We start from the raw sequence: 19,835 nt of genomic DNA on the forward strand, positions 1-19,835 counted from the left end.
TCTTTCAGTAGTTCTCGAGTTTCTGGGAAAGCGAAAAACTATTCAAAGATTTGGCACAGATCAATGACATGAGTTCTTTAGGTTAGGTTGGAAAGAGTTTCCTGTCTTATGTCGGCTGTAAGCTTATATACGATTCGTTGTAAACTTCTTTCCATCATGCCAAGAACTTGGGGTCGAATTCTCGAGTTTGTTTCCAGTTTGCCAAGTACAGCATAACCTAACCGTTCCCATATGACAGGCTCTATAGGTAGTGCTCCAATGACATAGATAGTGATCCAAAGTTCCCTGTTCCTCAACCACTGGTCCTATTCGGTCTCAACTCTATGTTCCCGGTCAAAATTCCAATAGCCCTTCATACTGTTACCTACTCTCTTTCATTAGTACTCCAGTCTCTGGGAAAGCGAAAAAAAAACATTCAACAATTTAACACTTACCAATGCCATTGGTTCATTAGGTTGGCAAGAAGATTCTGATTTCGAATCTCCTCTTTCCCCATATAGCAGGCTCTATAGGTAGTGCTCCAGTGAGATAGATAGTGCTCCAAAGTTCCCTGCTCCTCAACCACTGGTCCTATTCGGTACAGATGTGCTCTCAACTCTATGTTCCCGGTCAAAATTCCAACAGCCCTTCATACTGTTACCTACTCTCTTTCGGTAGCACTCCAGGCACTGGGAAAGCGAAAAAACATTCAAACGTTTAACACATACCAATGCCACTGGTTCATTAGGTTGACTAGAAGATTCTGATTTCCCTGTCTCATGTCGGTTGTAAACTTTTATTCGACACGCTGTAAAATTCTTTCCTTCATGCCAGTAAATCGGCGTCTTTATCAAATTCCCTAGCCTGTTTCCAGTCTTTATTTTCAAGCTGGGTCAGGTACCGAATATCTTCTTTACTGATATGGTAGGCTATACTTCTCAATCACTAGCCCTAATCGGCACAGATGTGCTTCTGACTCTTGGCTACTCTCTTTCAGTAGTTCTCCAGTATGTTTTAATGACACTTCTAACGGTCTGACTGTTAGACATCGCTTTATGCCCCTCTCTTGCGTTCCGTGTAGGCTTCGCATTTATGTTTCTCCTTATTCCAGCATGTCCAAGCACACGTAAGTTGAAGATCCCATCGTAATTTTTGTCATTGTCCTTTAGCACTCCGTAAAAATGTTTACCTTCTCTGCACTCAGAGAAGGAATATGATCACCTCAAATATGTTTCAAGAGCACCATGTTATTTTTAGATGATGACCATGTAACATGTTTATCGCAAAAATGTTGTTTTTTCGCCAAACAACATGTTTTCCGAAAACAGATACATGATTTCCCAGAAAATAAAATGGTTGCGATAAAAATGTTACATGGTCACCATCCAAAAATAATATTTTGCTCTTGAAACATGTTTGAGATTATCATATTCCTTCCCTGGGTGTGGTCTCGTATTATTTCATAGTCATTCAACACATTCCGTTAACTCCTGAACTTCTGACTGCAGTTACTCCTGGACTATGCTGTCTGGGTCCACACAACCACTTCTGTCCCATCTTCGATTCATCGGTAACTTTTGATGTCGTCATGACACTTCCAACCGTTTGACAATCGTGCCCATTCATCTAACTCGCATCACGTAGCCTCTGTATCGGTTTCGCCTTTAAGTTACCACTTATTCCGTCTTGCCCAAGCATACAGTTTATGCTGGTCTTGCGGTATAATTTCTGAGACATTCAATACATACGATTGTAGTCCGTACTTCTGACTGCAGGAATGTGCTCTTTGGGTTCGTCACATATTCATCCAGCGCCATCCTATCACCCATCTTTCATTCATTGGTGTTACTTTTATTTCTATTTGTTCTGGGGTCGCTTTCTCCCAGCACCGCATTCCTTTGTGAAGTAGTCGACATTCTGCAGGTCGTCAAAAGAATCGGCATAGACTGTTCCGCTATAATACCTGGATCAGGCTGACAAGCAAATTTGATTTCATTTCTATATGACATTTTTGTAAAATTTATTTACTTTCTATAGAAAATTTTGTCAACATTTCATTTCTATAAGAAATTTTTATAGAATATTTTGTCAAAGTTTCAATTCTATATAAGATATTTATACCCTCTACCATAGGATGGGGGTGTATTAACTTTGTCATTCCGTTTGTAATACATCGAAATATTGCTCTAAGACCCCATAAAGTATATATATTCTGGGTCGTGGTGAAATTCTAAGTCGATCCGTCCGTCCGTCTGCTGAAATCACGCTAACTTCCGAACGAAACAAGCTATCGACTTGAAACTTGGCACAAGTAGTTGTTATTGATGTAGGTCAGATGGTATTGCAAATGGGCCATATCGGACCACTTTTACGTATAGCCCCCATATTAACCGACGCTCAGATTTGGCTTGCGGAGCTTCTAAGAGAAGCATATTTCATCGGATCCGGCTGAAATTTAATACATGGTGTTGGTATATGGTCTCTAACAACCTTGCGAAAATTGGTCCATAATTATATACAGCCCCCATATAAACCGATCCCCAGATTTGGCTTGCGGATCCTCAAAGAAAAGCAAATTTCATCCGATCCGGCTGAAATTTGGTACGTGGTGTTAGTATGTGGTCTCTAACAACCATGCCAAAATTGATCCACATCGGTCCATAATTATATATAGCCCCCATATAAACCGATCCCCAGATTTGACCTCCGGAGCCTCATGGATGAGCAAAATTCATCCGATTCACTTGAAATTTGGTACGTGGTGTTAGTATATGATCTCTAACAACCATGCAGGAATTGGTCCATATCGGTAAATAATTATATGTAGCCCCCATATAAACCGATTTCCAGATTTGACCTCCGGAGCCCCTTGGAAGAGCAAAATTCACCCGATCCGGTTGAAATTTGGTACATGGTGTTAGTATATGGTCTCTAACAACCATGCAAAAATTAGTCCACAAGATTTTATTTCTATAGAATATTTTGTCAGAAATTTATTTCTATAGAAAATTTTATCAAAATTTTATTTCTATAGAAAAATTTGTCAAACTGAATTATATACGTATTTAATCGGCCTTTTTTTGTTTAATATATACCCCGTATGGACTAACTTACAATTGAGAAGACGGTGTTAAGAAGTTTTAATATACCTTGCCATCAGTAAGTGTTACCGCAACCCAATTAATTCGATTGTGGATGACAGTCTTTCGTACAAGTTTCTATGCAATCCATGGTGGAGGGTACATACGATTTTTTTTAATTTTCATTTCTTTAGGAAATTGTGTCAAAATTTCATGTCTATAGGAAATTTTGTCAAAATTTCATTTCCATAGGAAATTTTTGTAAAAATATCATTTTTATAGGAAATTTTGTCAAAATTTCATTTCTATAAGAAATTTTGTCAAAATTTCATTTCTATAGGACATATTGTCAAAATTTAATTTCTATAAGAAATTTTTTTCAAAATTTCATTTCTATAAGAAATTTTGTCAAAATCTCAGTTCTATAAGAAATTTTGTCAAAATTTCTTTTCTTTAGGATTTTTTTTTTTCAAAAATTTATTCTATAGGAAATGTTTTCAAAATGTTCTTTCTATATTTTGTCAAAATTTTATTTCTTTAGAAAATTTTGTCAAAATTTCATTTCTATAGGAAATTTTGTCAAAATTTCATTTCTATAGGAAATTTTGTCAAAATTTCATTTCTATAGGAAATTTTGTCAAAATTTCATTTCTATAGGAAATTTTGTCAAAATTTCATTTCTATAGGACATATTGTCAAAATTTAATTTCTATAAGAAATTTTTTTCAAAATCTCATTTCTATAAGAAATTTTGTCAAAATCTCAGTTCTATAAGAAATTTTGTCAAAATTTCTTTTCTTTAGGATTTTTTTTTCAAAATTTTATTCTATAGGAAATGTTTTCAAAATGTTCTTTCTATATTTTGTCAAAATTTTATTTCTTTAGAAAATTTTGTCAAAATTTCATTTCTATAGGAAATTTTGTCAAAATTTCATTTCTATAGGAAATTTTGTCAAAATTTCATTTCTATAGGAAATTTTGTCAAAATTTCATTTATATATGAGATTTTGTCAAAATTTCATTTCTATAGGAAATTTTGTCAAAATTTCATTTCTATAGGAATTTTTTGTCAAAATTTCATTCTATAGGATTTTTTTTTTTTCAAAATTTCATTCAAGAATTTTTTTTCAAAATTTAATTTCTATAAGAAATTTTGTCAAAATTTCATTCCTATAGGCAATTTTGTCAAAATTTGATTTCTATAGGATTTTTTTCAAAATTTCATTTCTATAGGAAATTTTGTCAAAATTTCATTTCTATAGGAAATTTTGTCAAAATTTCATTTCTATAGGAAATTTTGTCAAAATTTCATTTCTATAGGAAATTTTGTCAAAATTTTATTTCTATAGGACATTTTGTCAAAATTTCATTTCTATAGGAAATTTCGTCAAAATTTCATTTCTATAGGAATTTTTTGTCAAAATTTCATTTCTATAGGAAATTTTGTCAAAATTTCATTTCTATAGGACATTTTGTCAAAATTTCATTTCTATAGTTTTTTTCAAAATTTCATTTCTATAGGGAATTTCGTCAAAATTTCATTTCTATAGGGAATTTCGTCAAAATTTCATTTCTATAGGAAATTTTGTCAAAATTTCATTTCTATAGGAAATTTTGTCAAAATTTTATTTCTATGGCAAATTTTGTCAAAATTTCATTTCTATAGGAAATTTTGTCAAAATTTCATTTCTATAGGAAATTTTGTCAAAATTTCATTTCTATAGGAAATTTTGTCAAAATTTCATTTCTATAGGAAATTTTGTCAAAATTTCATTTCTATAGGATTTTTTTTTTCAAAATTTCATTCAAGAAATTTTTTTCAAAATTTAATTTCTATAAGAAATTTTGTCAAAATTTCATTCCTATAGGCAATTTTGTCAAAATTTGATTTCTATAGGATTTTTTTTTCAAAATTTCATTTCTATAGGAAATTTTGTCAAAATTTCATTTATATAGGAGATTTTGTCAAAATTTCATTTCTATAGGAAATTTTGTCAAAATTTCATTTCTATAGGAATTTTTTGTCAAAATTTCATTCTATAGGAATTTTTTTTTTCAAAATTTCATTCAAGAAATTTTTTTCAAAATTTAATTTCTATAAGAAATTTTGTCAATATTTCATTCCTATAGGCAATTTTGTCAAAATTTCATTCCTATAGGCAATTTTGTCAAAATTTGATTTCTATAGGATTTTTTTCAAAATTTCATTTCTATAGGAAATTTTGTCAAAATTTCATTTCTATAGGAAATTTTGTCAAAATTTCATTTCTATAGGAATTTTTTATCAAAATTTCATTTCTATAGGAAATTTTGTCAAAATTTCATTTCTATAGGACATTTTGTCAAAATTTCATTTGTATAGTTTTTTTTTTCAAAATTTCATTTCTATATTGAATTTCGTCAAAATTTCATTTCTATAGGAAATTTTGTCAAAATTTCATTTCTATAGGAAATTTTGTCAAAATTTTATTTCTATGGCAAATTTTGTCAAAATTTCATTTCTATAGGAAATTTCGTCAAAATTTCATTTCTATAGGACATTTTGTCAAAATTTCATTTCTATAGAATTATTTTTTTCAAAATGTTATTTCTATAGGGAATTTCGTCAAAATTTCATTTCTACAGGAAATTTTGTCAAAATTTCATTTCTATAGGAAATTTTGTCAAAATTTCATTTGTATAGGAAATTTTGTCAAATTTTAATTTCTATAGGAAATTTTGTCAAAATTTCATTTCTACAGGACATTTTGTCAAAATTTAATTTCTATAAGAAATTTTTTCAAAATTTCATTTCTATAGGAAATTTTGTCAAAATTTCATTTCTATAGGAAATTTTGTCAAAATTTCATTTCCATAGGAAATTTTGTCAAAATTTCATTTCTATAGGAAATTTTGTCAAAATTTCATTTCTATAGGAAATTTTGTCAAAATTTCATTTCTATAGGAAATTTTGTCAAAATTTCATTTCCATAGGAAATTTTGTCAAAATTTCATTTCTATAGGAAATTTTGTCAAAATTTCATTTCTATAGGAAATTTTGTCAAAATTTCATTTCTATAGGAAATTTTGTCAAAATTTCATTTCTATAGGAAATTTTGTCAAAATTTTATTTCTATAGGACATTTTGTCAAACTTTCATTTCTATAGGAAATTTCGTCAAAATTTCATTTCTATAGGAATTTTTTGTCAAAATTTCATTTCTATAGGAAATTTTGTCAAAATTTCATTTCTATAGGACATTTTGTCAAAATTTCATTTCTATAGTTTTTTTTCAAAATTTCATTTCTATAGGGAATTTCGTCAAAATTTCATTTCTATAGGAAATTTTGTCAAAATTTCATTTCTATAGGAAATTTTGTCAAAATTTTATTTCTATGGCAAATTTTGTCAAAATTTCATTTCTATAGGAAATTTTGTCAAAATTTCATTTCTATAGGAAATTTTGTCAAAATTTCATTTCTATAGGAAATTTTGTCAAAATTTCATTTCTATAGGAAATTTTGTCAAAATTTCATTTCTATAGGAAATTTTGTCAAAATTTCATTTCTATAGGAAATTTTGTCAAAATTTCATTTCTATAGGATTTTTTTTCAAAATTTCATTCAAGAAATTTTTTTCAAAATTTAATTTCTATAAGAAATTTTGTCAAAATTTCATTCCTATAGGCAATTTTGTCAAAATTTGATTTCTATAGGATTTTTTTTTCAAAATTTCATTTCTATAGGAAATTTTGTCAAAATTTCATTTATATAGGAGATTTTGTCAAAATTTCATTTCTATAGGAAATTTTGTCAAAATTTCATTTCTATAGGAATTTTTTGTCAAAATTTCATTCTATAGGATTTTTTTTTTCAAAATTTCATTCAAGAAATTTTTTTCAAAATTTAATTTCTATAAGAAATTTTGTCAAAATTTCATTCCTATAGGCAATTTTGTCAAAATTTGATTTCTATAGGATTTTTTTCAAAATTTCATTTCTATAGGAAATTTTGTCAAAATTTCATTTCTATAGGAAATTTTGTCAAAATTTCATTTCTATAGGAATTTTTTATCAAAATTTCATTTCTATAGGAAATTTTGTCAAAATTTCATTTCTATAGGACATTTTGTCAAAATTTCATTTCTATAGTTTTTTTTTTTCAAAATTTCATTTCTATATTGAATTTCGTCAAAATTTCATTTCTATAGGAAATTTTGTCAAAATTTCATTTCTATAGGAAATTTTGTCAAAATTTTATTTCTATGGCAAATTTTGTCAAAATTTCATTTCTATAGGAAATTTCGTCAAAATTTCATTTCTATAGGACATTTTGTCAAAATTTCATTTCTATAGAATTATTTTTTTCAAAATTTTATTTCTATAGGGAATTTCGTCAAAATTTCATTTCTATAGGAAATTTTGTCAAAATTTCATTTCTATAGGAAATTTTGTCAAAATTTCATTTGTATAGGAAATTTTGTCAAATTTTAATTTCTATAGGAAATTTTGTCAAAATTTCATTTCTACAGGACATTTTGTCAAAATTTAATTTCTATAAGAAATTTTTTCAAAATTTCATTTCTATAGGAAATTTTGTCAAAATTTCATTTCTATAGGAAATTTTGTCAAAATTTCATTTCTATAGGAAATTTTGTCAAAATTTCATTTCTATAGGAAATTTTGTCAAAATTTCATTTCTATAGGAAATTTTGTCAAAATTTCATTTCTATAGGAAATTTTGTAAAAATTTCATTTCTATAGGAAATTTTGTCAAAATTTCATTTCTATAGGAAATTTTGTCAAAATTTCATTTCTATAGGAAATTTTGTCAAAATGTCATTTCTATAGGAAATTTTGTCAAAATTTCATTTCTATAGAAAATTTTGTCAACATTTAATTTCTACAGAAAATTTTTTCAAAATTTCTTTCTGTAGGTTTTTTTTTTATTTTTTATTTAATTTCTATCGGAAAAATTTTCAAAATTTCATTTCTATAGAGAATTTTTTCACAATTCCATTTGTATAGGAAATTTTGTCAAAATTTATTTTCTTCTGATCTTTCTTAGTTTTACAATGCATTTAAATTATACGCGATCCTTTTAATTGAAAAAAAAGTAAGGAATCCTTAGTATTCCAAATTAAGCGATAAGACAATATTACATAACTAACCAAATCGAACCATATGGGTAACTCAATATTAATTTTCTAGGATTTTTTATTTTCGATTTATGCCTACAACTTGCCAGAAACATCTTAAGTTGTGATATCAGTTCATTTTAAAATGTTCCCTTCGATTTGCTGTCGCTTGTGTATAAATATTTGTAATGGCCATCGAAATCTCTATGATGAAGAAGGTCGCCATAATGAAGTCTACGATTTGGTGGTTAAACATTTTTCGCCATCGGTAAGTAGAAATTTAGCATTCAGTTAAGTATTAAGTATTTTTTTTATTCCTTTTGCAGTTGATTAATATGGAATATGGGAAAACTCTTACCAAGATTTGTATGGCCTGTTGGGAACATTTAATTGATTTTGAAACTTTTCAACAATCAGTAGTTTTGGCTCAAAAAATTCATCGAATTAATGAGGATACAGGATCGAATAAGGAGAGTGATAATGTATTTGAAGAATTGGAAAGAAATACAAATCTTGAGAGTCTTCAAGTCTCCCATATCAATGATGAGGAAGATCAACAGGAGCAAGAAGATTTAGCAATAAAAACGGAAGATCCAGAGATCTATGAGTCTTCTCAAACTATTGAACACAGAGAAGAAGATAGAAAACTATCCAGTGTGGAATATAATAAAGATCCAGGTGAAATATTTGCCTCTTCCTCACCTAAGAACTCCGATAAGAAGATAGTTTCTACCCAGTCAGACGATGAATCATATATCATTAGCAAAATCAAATCAGAAAATGATGAAGTAGGGGATCCAAAATGCCATGAGTTGCCCAAAAAGAAATCTTCATCCTTAAAACGGCATTTAAAGGAAGCTTTAAGGGATAATCAAGCTATGGAAGAGTATCTAAACAATAGTGCTTTAACAAGCCTTCGAGAGGCTACTCCATATCTAAAGGAGCCAGCACAAATTACGATGGATTCTGACTCTACAGTTATCAATATCGAAGGTACAAAAGATATACCAACATCATCGAAGAAGGCATCACACCAGAATAAGCTACTGGAAGCGAAAGGTCATAGTCTACAAGTTCAAGAGTTATCCCTACCCAGGTCTTTATCCCTAAAACAACATCTAAAAGAAGCTTTAAGGGATAATCAAGCTATAGAAGAGTCAAAAACTCATAATTTACGTAAAGATGGCAACCAAAATCCTAGGAAGCAAATCGTACAGTCATCGAGGACCGTTGATCCCATATTTGCCAATATTGATGATACCAAAGATTCGGAAATTATTGATTCCTCTTCTGCATCTAAAAGCTCACCCCTCAAGATGAGTAGTGATAAGATGATGATAACAACCTCAACTCATAAAGAGATTAAATCAAAGAATTTGAGGCTACATGCAGCAGATATTCATAATCGGGAATTTAAAGAGATGCCTAGAACTAGATCCTTATCTTTAAAACGCCATCTCGAGGAAGCTTTACGGGATAATATATCTGGTAAAGAAACATTGAATAACAGTTCTTCACAAAGTCAACATGAAATCCACAAAGAGAAAGAGGAACAAGAATTATTTCCCATAATTAATGCTGATAGTGAACTTACGAAAGACACCGAAGTTGATGATTCTACAAATCAAAATGAATTATATATAAATACGGATATCAAATTAGAAAATGAAAAGCTAATTGAAGAAGAATGTTATGATCCCACTGAATCTAAAATTTTATCCCTAAACCAACACCTGAAAGAAGTATTAACCGAAAGTTTAGTTGTCAAAGAGGCACCTAATACAACTTCATCAGGTCTTGATCAAGAGGACAAAGCAAATAAATCCCCCTATTTTATAAAGGAAATCAAAAGCGAGAGGCCACTACTATCAGATACGGAAGAGTTTCCCTCTACTTCCCATGCAATTAAATCTGAAATCAATATTGATTTGGAAGCAAGTCCCGCCAACTCTTCAGCCGATGAATCAAGTACCGAAATTAATTTTTCCCAAAAATCCTCTACATTTTTGGATAATGATCTTCTACAAGCAATGGATTTTGAAGGAAACTCTTCCTCAGAAAATGAAAATGGCCCAGAGCAAATAAAAAAATCAAAACCTTCGAAGACAAGAAATCCCAAGAAAAAACTACCGCGTTCCATTGAAGAATATGATGACTTTATTGCCGAATGGAGACCGAATTTGATGTGTTCGGTATGCCAAGAAAATTTTTTCAAATACTCTTATCTAAGTAAACATTTTGCGGAACAACATCCCTCGGAAGAATTCTACATTAGCTGTTGTCAACGGAAATTGAAACATCGTTTTGAAATAAGGGAACATATCTACTACCATGATGAGAAGAGGCAATTCAAGTGTCACATATGCCTGCTATCTTTCTCCAAGAATAGCGTTCTCGAAGATCATCACTTTCAGAAACATGTGGAGAAACTCAAAAAAGCTCCCTATAAATGTGAAAAATGTGGAGCAGGCTTTTGGCTCGAAGCAAGACATGAACTTCACCTGAAAAACAAGTGCAATCATTTCTGTGATGAATGTGGCAAAACCTATAAAACCTTGAAACTTCTGATAACCCATTATAAACACATACATTTACCTGAAAAGCGTCCAGATGCCGCCAATTATCAATGTACTATTTGTGATAAGTTTTTTCCCTCAAAATTTCGTTTACGCGAACATATGGGGGCCCACACGGGACATCGGCCCTACTCCTGTCCTGTGTGTCCCAAAGCATTTAAGTATACCACCGATTATGGGGCCCATCTAAAAAAACTACATCCCGATATTTGGGAAAAAGAACAAAAAGCCAAAGCTGAACAGCGTAAAAACAGAACCGCCAAATACAAATGTCCGCACTGTGAAAAAGCTTTCACAAAATCCATGGATTTACGTGATCATACAACGGTGCATACAGGAAAGAAGTTAGTTTCCTGTCCGAATTGTGGAAAAAAATATCCCAACGAAACTTTGGAGGTTCATATCAAACGAATGCATTCCCATGGATATATTATGAAGACTAATTGATGGAAGGCGAGAGCCATATCTCATTTATGTTTTAATTTTTGTGACAATAAAAATATTAAAATCCAAAGATGTTGTCTATTTTATTTCTGGGCTTTTAAGATATTGAGGTTAGGTTAGCAAGGTGGGGCTATAAGTGACGTGGGTGGGAGATACTGGATGTGCGGGATATACTGGGTGTGCGGGAGCACACCACCCCCATCCTTCCAAACACGGACAATTCGATAATTCCGTTAGGAATAGTAGACGTATAGTGTCAATCCATTGAGATTAGGTGGGGCTATAAGTGACGTGGCTGGGAGATACTGGGTGTGCGGGAGCACACCATCCTTCCAGAGACGGACAATTCGATAATTCCGCCAGGAATTGTAGACGTATAGTGTCAGTCCATTGAGATTAGGTTAGCAAGGTGGGGCTATAAGAGACATGGGTGGATACTGGATGTGCGGGAGCACACCATCTCCATCCTTCCAGACACGGACAATTCGATAATTCCGTTAGGAATAGTAGACGTATAGTGTCAGTCCATTGAGATTAGGTTAGCAAGGTGGGGCTATAAGTGACGTGGCTGGGAGATACTGGGTGTGCGGGAGCACACCATCCTTCCAGAGACGGACAATTCGATAATTCCGTCAGGAATTGTAGACGTATAGTGTCAGTCCATTGAGATTAGGTTAGCAAGGTGGGGCTGTAAGAGACATGGGTGGATACTGGATGTGCGGGAGCACACCATCTCCATCCTTCCAGACACGGACAATTCGATAATTCCGTTAGGAATAGTAGACGTACATTGTCAGTCCATTTAGTCCGTCCGTAATCCACGCATACGTGTGTGTGTGGACGGGTACGGGAGGCCCATACTGGGGACCCACGTCACTCCCATACTCATTATGCTAGTCCACAGATTAATATTTAAGCTTTGGATAAATTACTTAGATCCCATTTCTCTTGTTTGTTTTTTCGCCACGATAAATCATAACCGGATATTGAGAAATCGGCCCTTAGAGAAGCTTTAAATCTCTCAGTTATAATACCGGTCGTAGTAAGAAGAAGTAACCCATTGCTGAATACTGGCCTAAAATTAGATATAATCCATAACTGTTTGCATATTTTTAGCTGAGTTCAAAATGTGTGTTGCATTATGTGTGAAATCACTTGAGGAAGCTCTTGAATCTCTCGCCATTTTTACTGAGAAGAGCGTATTAATCCAAATGTAGCGATTATGGGTATGGGAACTCCTGTTTATGTCAAAACAGCAACAGAGTGATGCATATTAAAAAAATTTTAAAAAAGCGCCCTTTAAAAGTAAATTTCACCACATTTTTGGGAGTCAATATATTGAGCCAACGAATTCTAACTAACGCCATTATTTTTTGTTCATTATGCGCTTTACAGACTATCAGTTATTCCGGACGGAATGTCGGTGTTTGTAAAGAATCTTACTGTGTGTCGGATCGATACGACTTGTCGGCGATGTCTAAATAATCGGTAAATGTGTTATCGATCCCATAAACATGCAGCGGTATCGATTATGCCTTCGGACTTAACTTATAATGTGCACAATATATGGGATATGTTCGACACGAGCACTGTCGTCCGGAGTAACTCATAGTCTGTAAAGCGCATTAGTGCCACAGCGATTCCACAGACAATTTTTTTTCGATCTTTTACACGTGCTGTGGAGTGAGAGGTTTAACCACTAGCAGTTACAAGAAATTGATCCATTTACCTCCATATAAAGAGCCCTCTTGAGATTGGGCTCGATACGTGGTGAAAAGTCTACTTGAAGAAACATTTTAGGATCTTCAGTAGCAAAGCTAGCAAACTGGCAAAGCTTAACGATGAAGCTAGCAAGAATAATATCACATCCTCGACAGACAATAAGAAAAGTACTGGCGAAAGAGCATATGCCCAAGTACTATACGCCACTCCTGCTTTGAGTAACGCGGTGGAAATTAGTGCTGGCCTCAAAAAAATTCTAGACAAGGTGCAAAGAACTCGTACTTTCCTAGTGATATCTTCTTACCATATAATCTCCACATCCGCCTCATCGGTTCCCATTTCCTTCCTTCCAGCATCAGAGAAAAGGCTGGCGAATGTAGCATACTGCGCGTATGCTGCTTTACTCAGCTCCTGCTTTGAGTAAAGTGAAGAAATTAGTCCTGACCACAGAGAAATGCTGAACAAGGTGCAAACAGTGTATACTCTCCGAGCGATATCTTCTTACCATACAATCTCCACATCCACCTCATCGGTTTTCACTGTGATCCCTTCATTGGATTTGCTGATAACAGAAAGGTCTGAGATCAAACAGCAGTAGGAAAAAGTTGGGAAATGGAAGCACACGAACGATTACTGAATAAATGGCAAAGGAGATGGAACACAGATGACGGATGTAGCGATATCCGCATCTTCGGTTCACACTGGAATTCCTTCATTGGATTTGCTGAAAACGGAAAGGTCCAAAACCAACCAGCCCCAGAAAAAATGTACCTTATGGTGTAGGACATTTCTATCTATGCCAGGGGCATAGCATGCTATTAGCTTTACACCCGTTACACGATGATAGACTTCTTGAGCGTACTGGAGACATTTTAATCTGATTCGCTCGATACTAAACGCCACGTATCGAACGAAGCTTCTACTTCAAGAAGCATTTTAAGATCGTATTTGGCAAAGCTCTATGGAATAGGGAAAACTAGCAGGAATAATGCCAAATATGAGATCCTGGATAGACAATAATAAAAGTACTGGCGAAAGTAGCATATGCCCAAGTAACAAATACGCTACTCCTGCTTTTAGTAACGCGCTAAAAATTGTTCCTGGCTTCAGAAAAATGCTTGACAAGGTGCAAAGAGTATGTACTCTCCGAGTGATATCTGCCTACCGTACTATCTCGACATTCGCATTATCAGTTCTCATTGGGGTCCCTTCATTGGATTTGCTGATAACAGAAAGGTCTGGGATCTATGCCAGGGTCTTAGTAGCAATCTATAAACCGAAATCCTAATTTGACTTCTTGAGCATACTGGAGACTCATCCTAATACGCTTTGCTCGATACGTGGCGATCAGTCTACTTCAGGAAGTATTTTAGAATCGTACTGGACAGACAATTAAAAAAACTACCGGCGGACGTAAAGGGTGATAGGGTCAAAATTTGGTCAATATAAACTTGACGTATTTCTTTCAATTTTGCATTTAAAAAACCTGAACACCCCTCATTTTGAAGGTGTGTGTGTGTAAAACGTTGCTCCTATTTTGATTTTGGAATTCACTCTTCAGTTGTCAAAATGCCGTCCAAGCAAGAAGAGCAGCATATCAAAATTTTGCTCGCGCATCACGAAAATCCGAGCTACTCGCACGCAAAGCTGGCAAAATCGCTAAAAGTTGCCAAATCGACCGTTACAAATGTAATTAAAGTGTTTGGGGAACGTTTGTCGACAGCCAGGAAGTCTGGATCGGGGGGAAATCGAAAACCGGAAGCCGCTGAGACGACAAAGAGAGTTGCCGGTAGTTTCAAGCGAAACCCTAGCCTCTCTGAGATGCCGCAAATAAGCTGGGTGTATCGTCTACAACCGTGCATCGAGCCAAAAAACGAGCCGGACTATCGACTTACAAGAAGGTAGTGACTCTAAATCGCGATGATAAAAAAAATACGATGGCCAAAGCGTGATCCCGGAGGCTGTACACGACGATGCTGACGAAGTTTGACTGCGTGGTAATGGACGACGAAGCCTACGTCAAAGCCGACTACAAGCAGCTTCCGGGACAGGAGTTTTATACGGCAAAAGGAAGGGGAAAGGTAGCAGATATTTTCAAGCACATAAAACTGTCAAAGTTTGCAAAGAAATATCTGGTTTGGCAAGCCATCTGTACCTGTGGCTTGAAAAGCAGCATTTTCATAGCTTCCGGGACTGTCATTCAAGAAATTTACGTGAAAGAGTGTTTGAATAAACGTCTGCTGCCTTTCCTGAAGAAACACGGTTGTTCCGTACTGTTTTGGCCGGATTTGGCATCTTGCCATTACGGTAAAAAGGCAATGGAGTGGTACGCCGCCAACAACGTGCAGGTGGTTCCCAAGGACAAGAACCCTCCCAACACGCCAGAGCTCCGCCCAATTAAGAAATACAGGGCTATTGTCAAGCGGAACCTAAAGAAGACCAAAATACTGCTAAGGACGAGCAGCAGTTCAAGGCAAACTGGCTTTCTGCGGCGAAGAAGGTGGACAAGGTGGCTGTACAAAATCTGATGGCAGGTGTCAAGCGTGAGGCCCGGTAATTCGGATTTGTAAAAGCGAAAGCCTGAATATTTTTCCTGAATTTTATACTAATTGAACTTGAAAAAGAAATTTAATTTGATTTTTTAAATAAACGATTTCACCGATTTACACGCGTTTTCCCTTGACCAAATTTTGACCGCATCACCCATTAGCATACGAGCAAGTTCTTTACCCAGCTCCTGCTTTGAGTAACACGGTGTAAATTGGAAAAACTCTAGCAAATAGACAAAGAGTGTGTACTCTCCGAATGATATCTGCTTACCCAACAAATTCGATATTCGCATCATCGGTTCTCAGTAGGATCCTTTCACTAGATTTCCTTCTAACGTAGAGGCCCAAGACCAACCAGCATCAAAGAAAAGACTTGTGAACGTAGCATACGCGCAAGTACTTTACGCAGTGGTGGAAATTATTCCTGGTCTCCCTTCATTGTATTTGCTGATAAAAGAAGGCTTCGAGTCTACTTCAAGAAGCATTTAAAGATCGTAACTGACAAAGCTCTACCGAATAGGGCGAAGTTAGCAAGAATAATGCAAGACATGAGAGCTCATGGACAGACGCGCAAGTACTTTACGTAGCAATGCGGTGGAAATTAGTACTGGCCTCAGAAAAATGTTTCACAATGTTTAAAGGGCGTGTGATATCTGCTTACGGCACAGCCGAGACATCCGCATCATCGGTTCTCCATGGGATTCCTTAGTTGGATTTAAAATCATAACTGGTAAAGTTCTATCGAATAGGGCGAAGCTAGCAAGAATAACGCAAGATATGAGGGATCCTGGACAGAAAATCAGAAAACTACTGGTGAACGTAACATACGCAAGTGACACGATGGAAATTAATCCTGGCGTCAGAAAAACTCTACCACACATTCTCGACATCGGCATCATGGGTTGTCTTTGTGAGCCGGTCATTAAGTTGCTGATAACGGAGAGGTTCGATACCAACCAGTAGCAGAGAAGCACGCGAAGGATTACTTGGTAAATGACCACAAAAATATGAAACAGACAAGGGACATGGTGAAGTAAATTTCTATCTATGCCAAGGTAGGAGCCTCCGTAGTACAATGGTTAGCATGATCTTGCATACAAAGTGTCGTGGGTTCAGTCGCAGGTTATTGTGAAGTACATTTCTATCTATACCAGGTGCTTAATGGCCATTTTGTTATCTAAGCCAGGAGGTTACCGGTGGGAGCCACCGGTGGGAGCAATGGTTAGCATGACCTTGCATACAAAGGATCGTCCCCTCTCAGTAATGCTGGTGACATTCTGAGGGTTTCAAAGCCACTATACCTAACCTAGTGGCCATGGGATATTTGGTAACTATCTCCATAACACGATATAGGTGACATTGAGGAAGATACGTTTTCTGGAACAACACAAGAGAAGAAATATCTTCGACATGGTTGATAGAAACCTTCTTCGACATTGTAGTACTGAAGAAGTTTGAAGTTTGTACCATGGAGAAAATTCCAAGAAAAAATAATTATGATTTCAAAATTGACAAATGGCAAATCCGTAATCTATTACGAAGGTATATAGAACAGCAGAATAGACAAAGGAAATACTGACGGACGCAGGAAATGAATCCTACCCCGAAGTATTGCTAACGCAATGCAGGGGGTAGTGGTTCCTGTAGGGACCACTAGATGATAGTGCAATATCACCACATCAAAAATAGGATTCTTTACGTTGTAAGAATAATGACCATATTCTGGACTGGAAGGATATACCTGTTTAGTACCAATGGATAGTACACTTCTGTGCAGAAAACATCGTCGTGTGTATCCTTTACAACCCATTACAATACTTGACTGGTAAGAAGAAATGGCCTACTGAGCCCTTACCGAAATGGACACCATCATTTTCTCAGTTGTTCCCATTCCCATTCGTTAGTATCGTCCATCAGGCCACACTTTTGGAGAAGTTGTTACAAGGCTGAAATGCCCGGACCTATTACCATTATTTTCGAGGAGTTTAACTAAGAAATTGTCTTATGAACCACTTTTGTATTTGCCTCCATTATTCACTCATTCATACTCATTCTCAGGTTAGTGATCGATTTGGAGGTCCAACACTGAAGTCGAACCGGATGGTGTTGATCCTTACAAGAGTCAAAACCCTAGGTAGGATTGATGAAAGCTTCACTGTGACATCAACGTATTAGGTCAGATTGTTATAAGGCTGGAATACCTGGAAATGTTGCAAGCAATACTGATCTATGGGCAAGGGTTATGGGAGTCTCATCAATCCGTCTCCTGTAAATGTTTCTATCTGTTGTGTTTGCCTTGTATTTTCTTTCTTCTTGAAAACCTTTTTGTCTTATTTTCCTATATCTATTTGCAATCTTTAAGTTTTCATACCGCCCCTATATCTTTGTAGACTAATTTGAAACATTATTTGCCAGATTATTTCAGGTTATTTCTTAATAGACATCAAAAGAAAAACGACAAAACATGTTCGAGAGAAGCTGCTGCAGACTTTGCATAGATAACTGTAGTAATCAGTATTGTCTCTATGATGAAGATGGTCATAAGAATGAAACCTATCAACTGGCAGCCAAATATTTCACTGCAGAGGTAAGTTTATGGAATCCATAACACCACAGATTTTAAACTCATGTTTTGCGAAACTTTCAGTTGCTGGAAATGGAATGGGTTAAGCATCTTAGATATTTATGTGAGAATTGTGGACGTCACATAAATGATTTCGATAATTTCCAGCAGTCAGTGATATTGGCACAAAAGATGGCTGTGTTTAATAAGCTCACCGAAGCGGCTGGGAAATTGAAAAAAGTGTCGGATAATATTAATAAAATGCCGGAAAGAAGTGCGTCAGGGAATCAAGGGCTTACACAAGCCATAAGAAAGGAACTCCAAGTTTTAGGAACCCATAATCTATCAAGATCGCTGGGAAAACCTTCAAGCAATTCAAATAAAATTTTGGTTGGAGCTGCTACTAAAACTAGGAACATCATTCGAAAAGTACCCGCTACTGTACTATCAAAATCGGTGGGAAATTCCTCTAGCAATTCGAATAAAATTTTGCTAGGATCTACTACCAAAACTGGGAACATAATACGGAAAATACCGGGTACTGTAAAATTAATTTCCAATACAAGTGGTAAAATAGTTCTAAAACCTTGCACTGAAAAGAAATCGACAATTACTAATACTCCGAGAGAAAATAGACGCAATGTTTCCCATATTCCAGCACCATCCCTCAAGTCAATTCCAATTCCAGTAGATATTGATACTGATGAAGAAACTACAATTGATGTTATTGTAGAAGAAGCCGAAGAACATTTTGCTGAATCTATATCGAATGTATTAGCAGATGCCTCCATGCCTCCAAAGAAAAAGGACCAGTCTCCGGAAATTCAACAAGTTAATGATGCAAATTTCCAAAAATTTCTACAATTTGTTGAAGAATTGGAAGCTGTCAGTGATAGTGACGAACAGGCTGTGCAAGAATTTACCAACCTACATAGAGTAAAAGCTAAGGATATTACACAGAAAAGTCCAACAAATTCTACCCAGGTCCCTGGAAATACCACTGGATCCTTTAAGAAATTGAATGTTTGTTCAAATTCAGCTTTGGAAGTTCGCAGAGATCCTATAAAGGCAATATCAGTGAAGAAATTCTCCAATGCAAAATTGATTCAGGGATCCAAAACGAATCCAAACGCATTGAGGGCGTACCCTGTACAAATGTTAAGAAAACCCGAAGATCCTCGAAGCCAGTTTTCCGGAAATGTTCCTAAAGTTTTGGGAAAATCTACAGATACAAATGTGGACTTGCGTATGTTTTGTGAGGACAAACGAAAACCAACTCAGCAAACCTCTGGACAAACGCCGATTGGCCTTATAGTACCTTGTCAGCAACAAAACCCAGAGAGTGCTAATAATGTGGATAACTTTGAAGATCTGGAAACCATAACCATAGAAATTCAAAGTGATAATCTCTTTAACCTTACTGAGAATGAAGTACGAAGGCTTGAAAATGACTTGGTGCGACAATTGGAAGTTGCCAAGTCTGGATCTCAGAATTTAGAAGAAAATCCCCCGGCCCGCAACATGGAAACAAATGTCAAGATTCAGGAAAATCTTCTATCACAAGGAGAATTCCCTATTCCTATTATAAAGGAAGAGAAATTTTCCATTGAAAGTGCTGGAAAACAGAATACTTTGGTACATACAGGTGATTTTGAAAATACTGAAAAGGAATTTGTGGACTGCAAACCTCATATTCAGACAACATCCCAATTGGCAGTCGGCATTTCTTGTACCGAGGAAGAACTTCAATCAATCGGCCTGCAAGAAACAAATGAAGATCACATAGAGTCTTTAAATCAATTCGATC

This window comes from Haematobia irritans, chromosome 3, assembly GCF_050003625.1.
Source record: "Haematobia irritans isolate KBUSLIRL chromosome 3, ASM5000362v1, whole genome shotgun sequence".
Lineage (NCBI taxonomy): Eukaryota > Metazoa > Arthropoda > Insecta > Diptera > Muscidae > Haematobia > Haematobia irritans.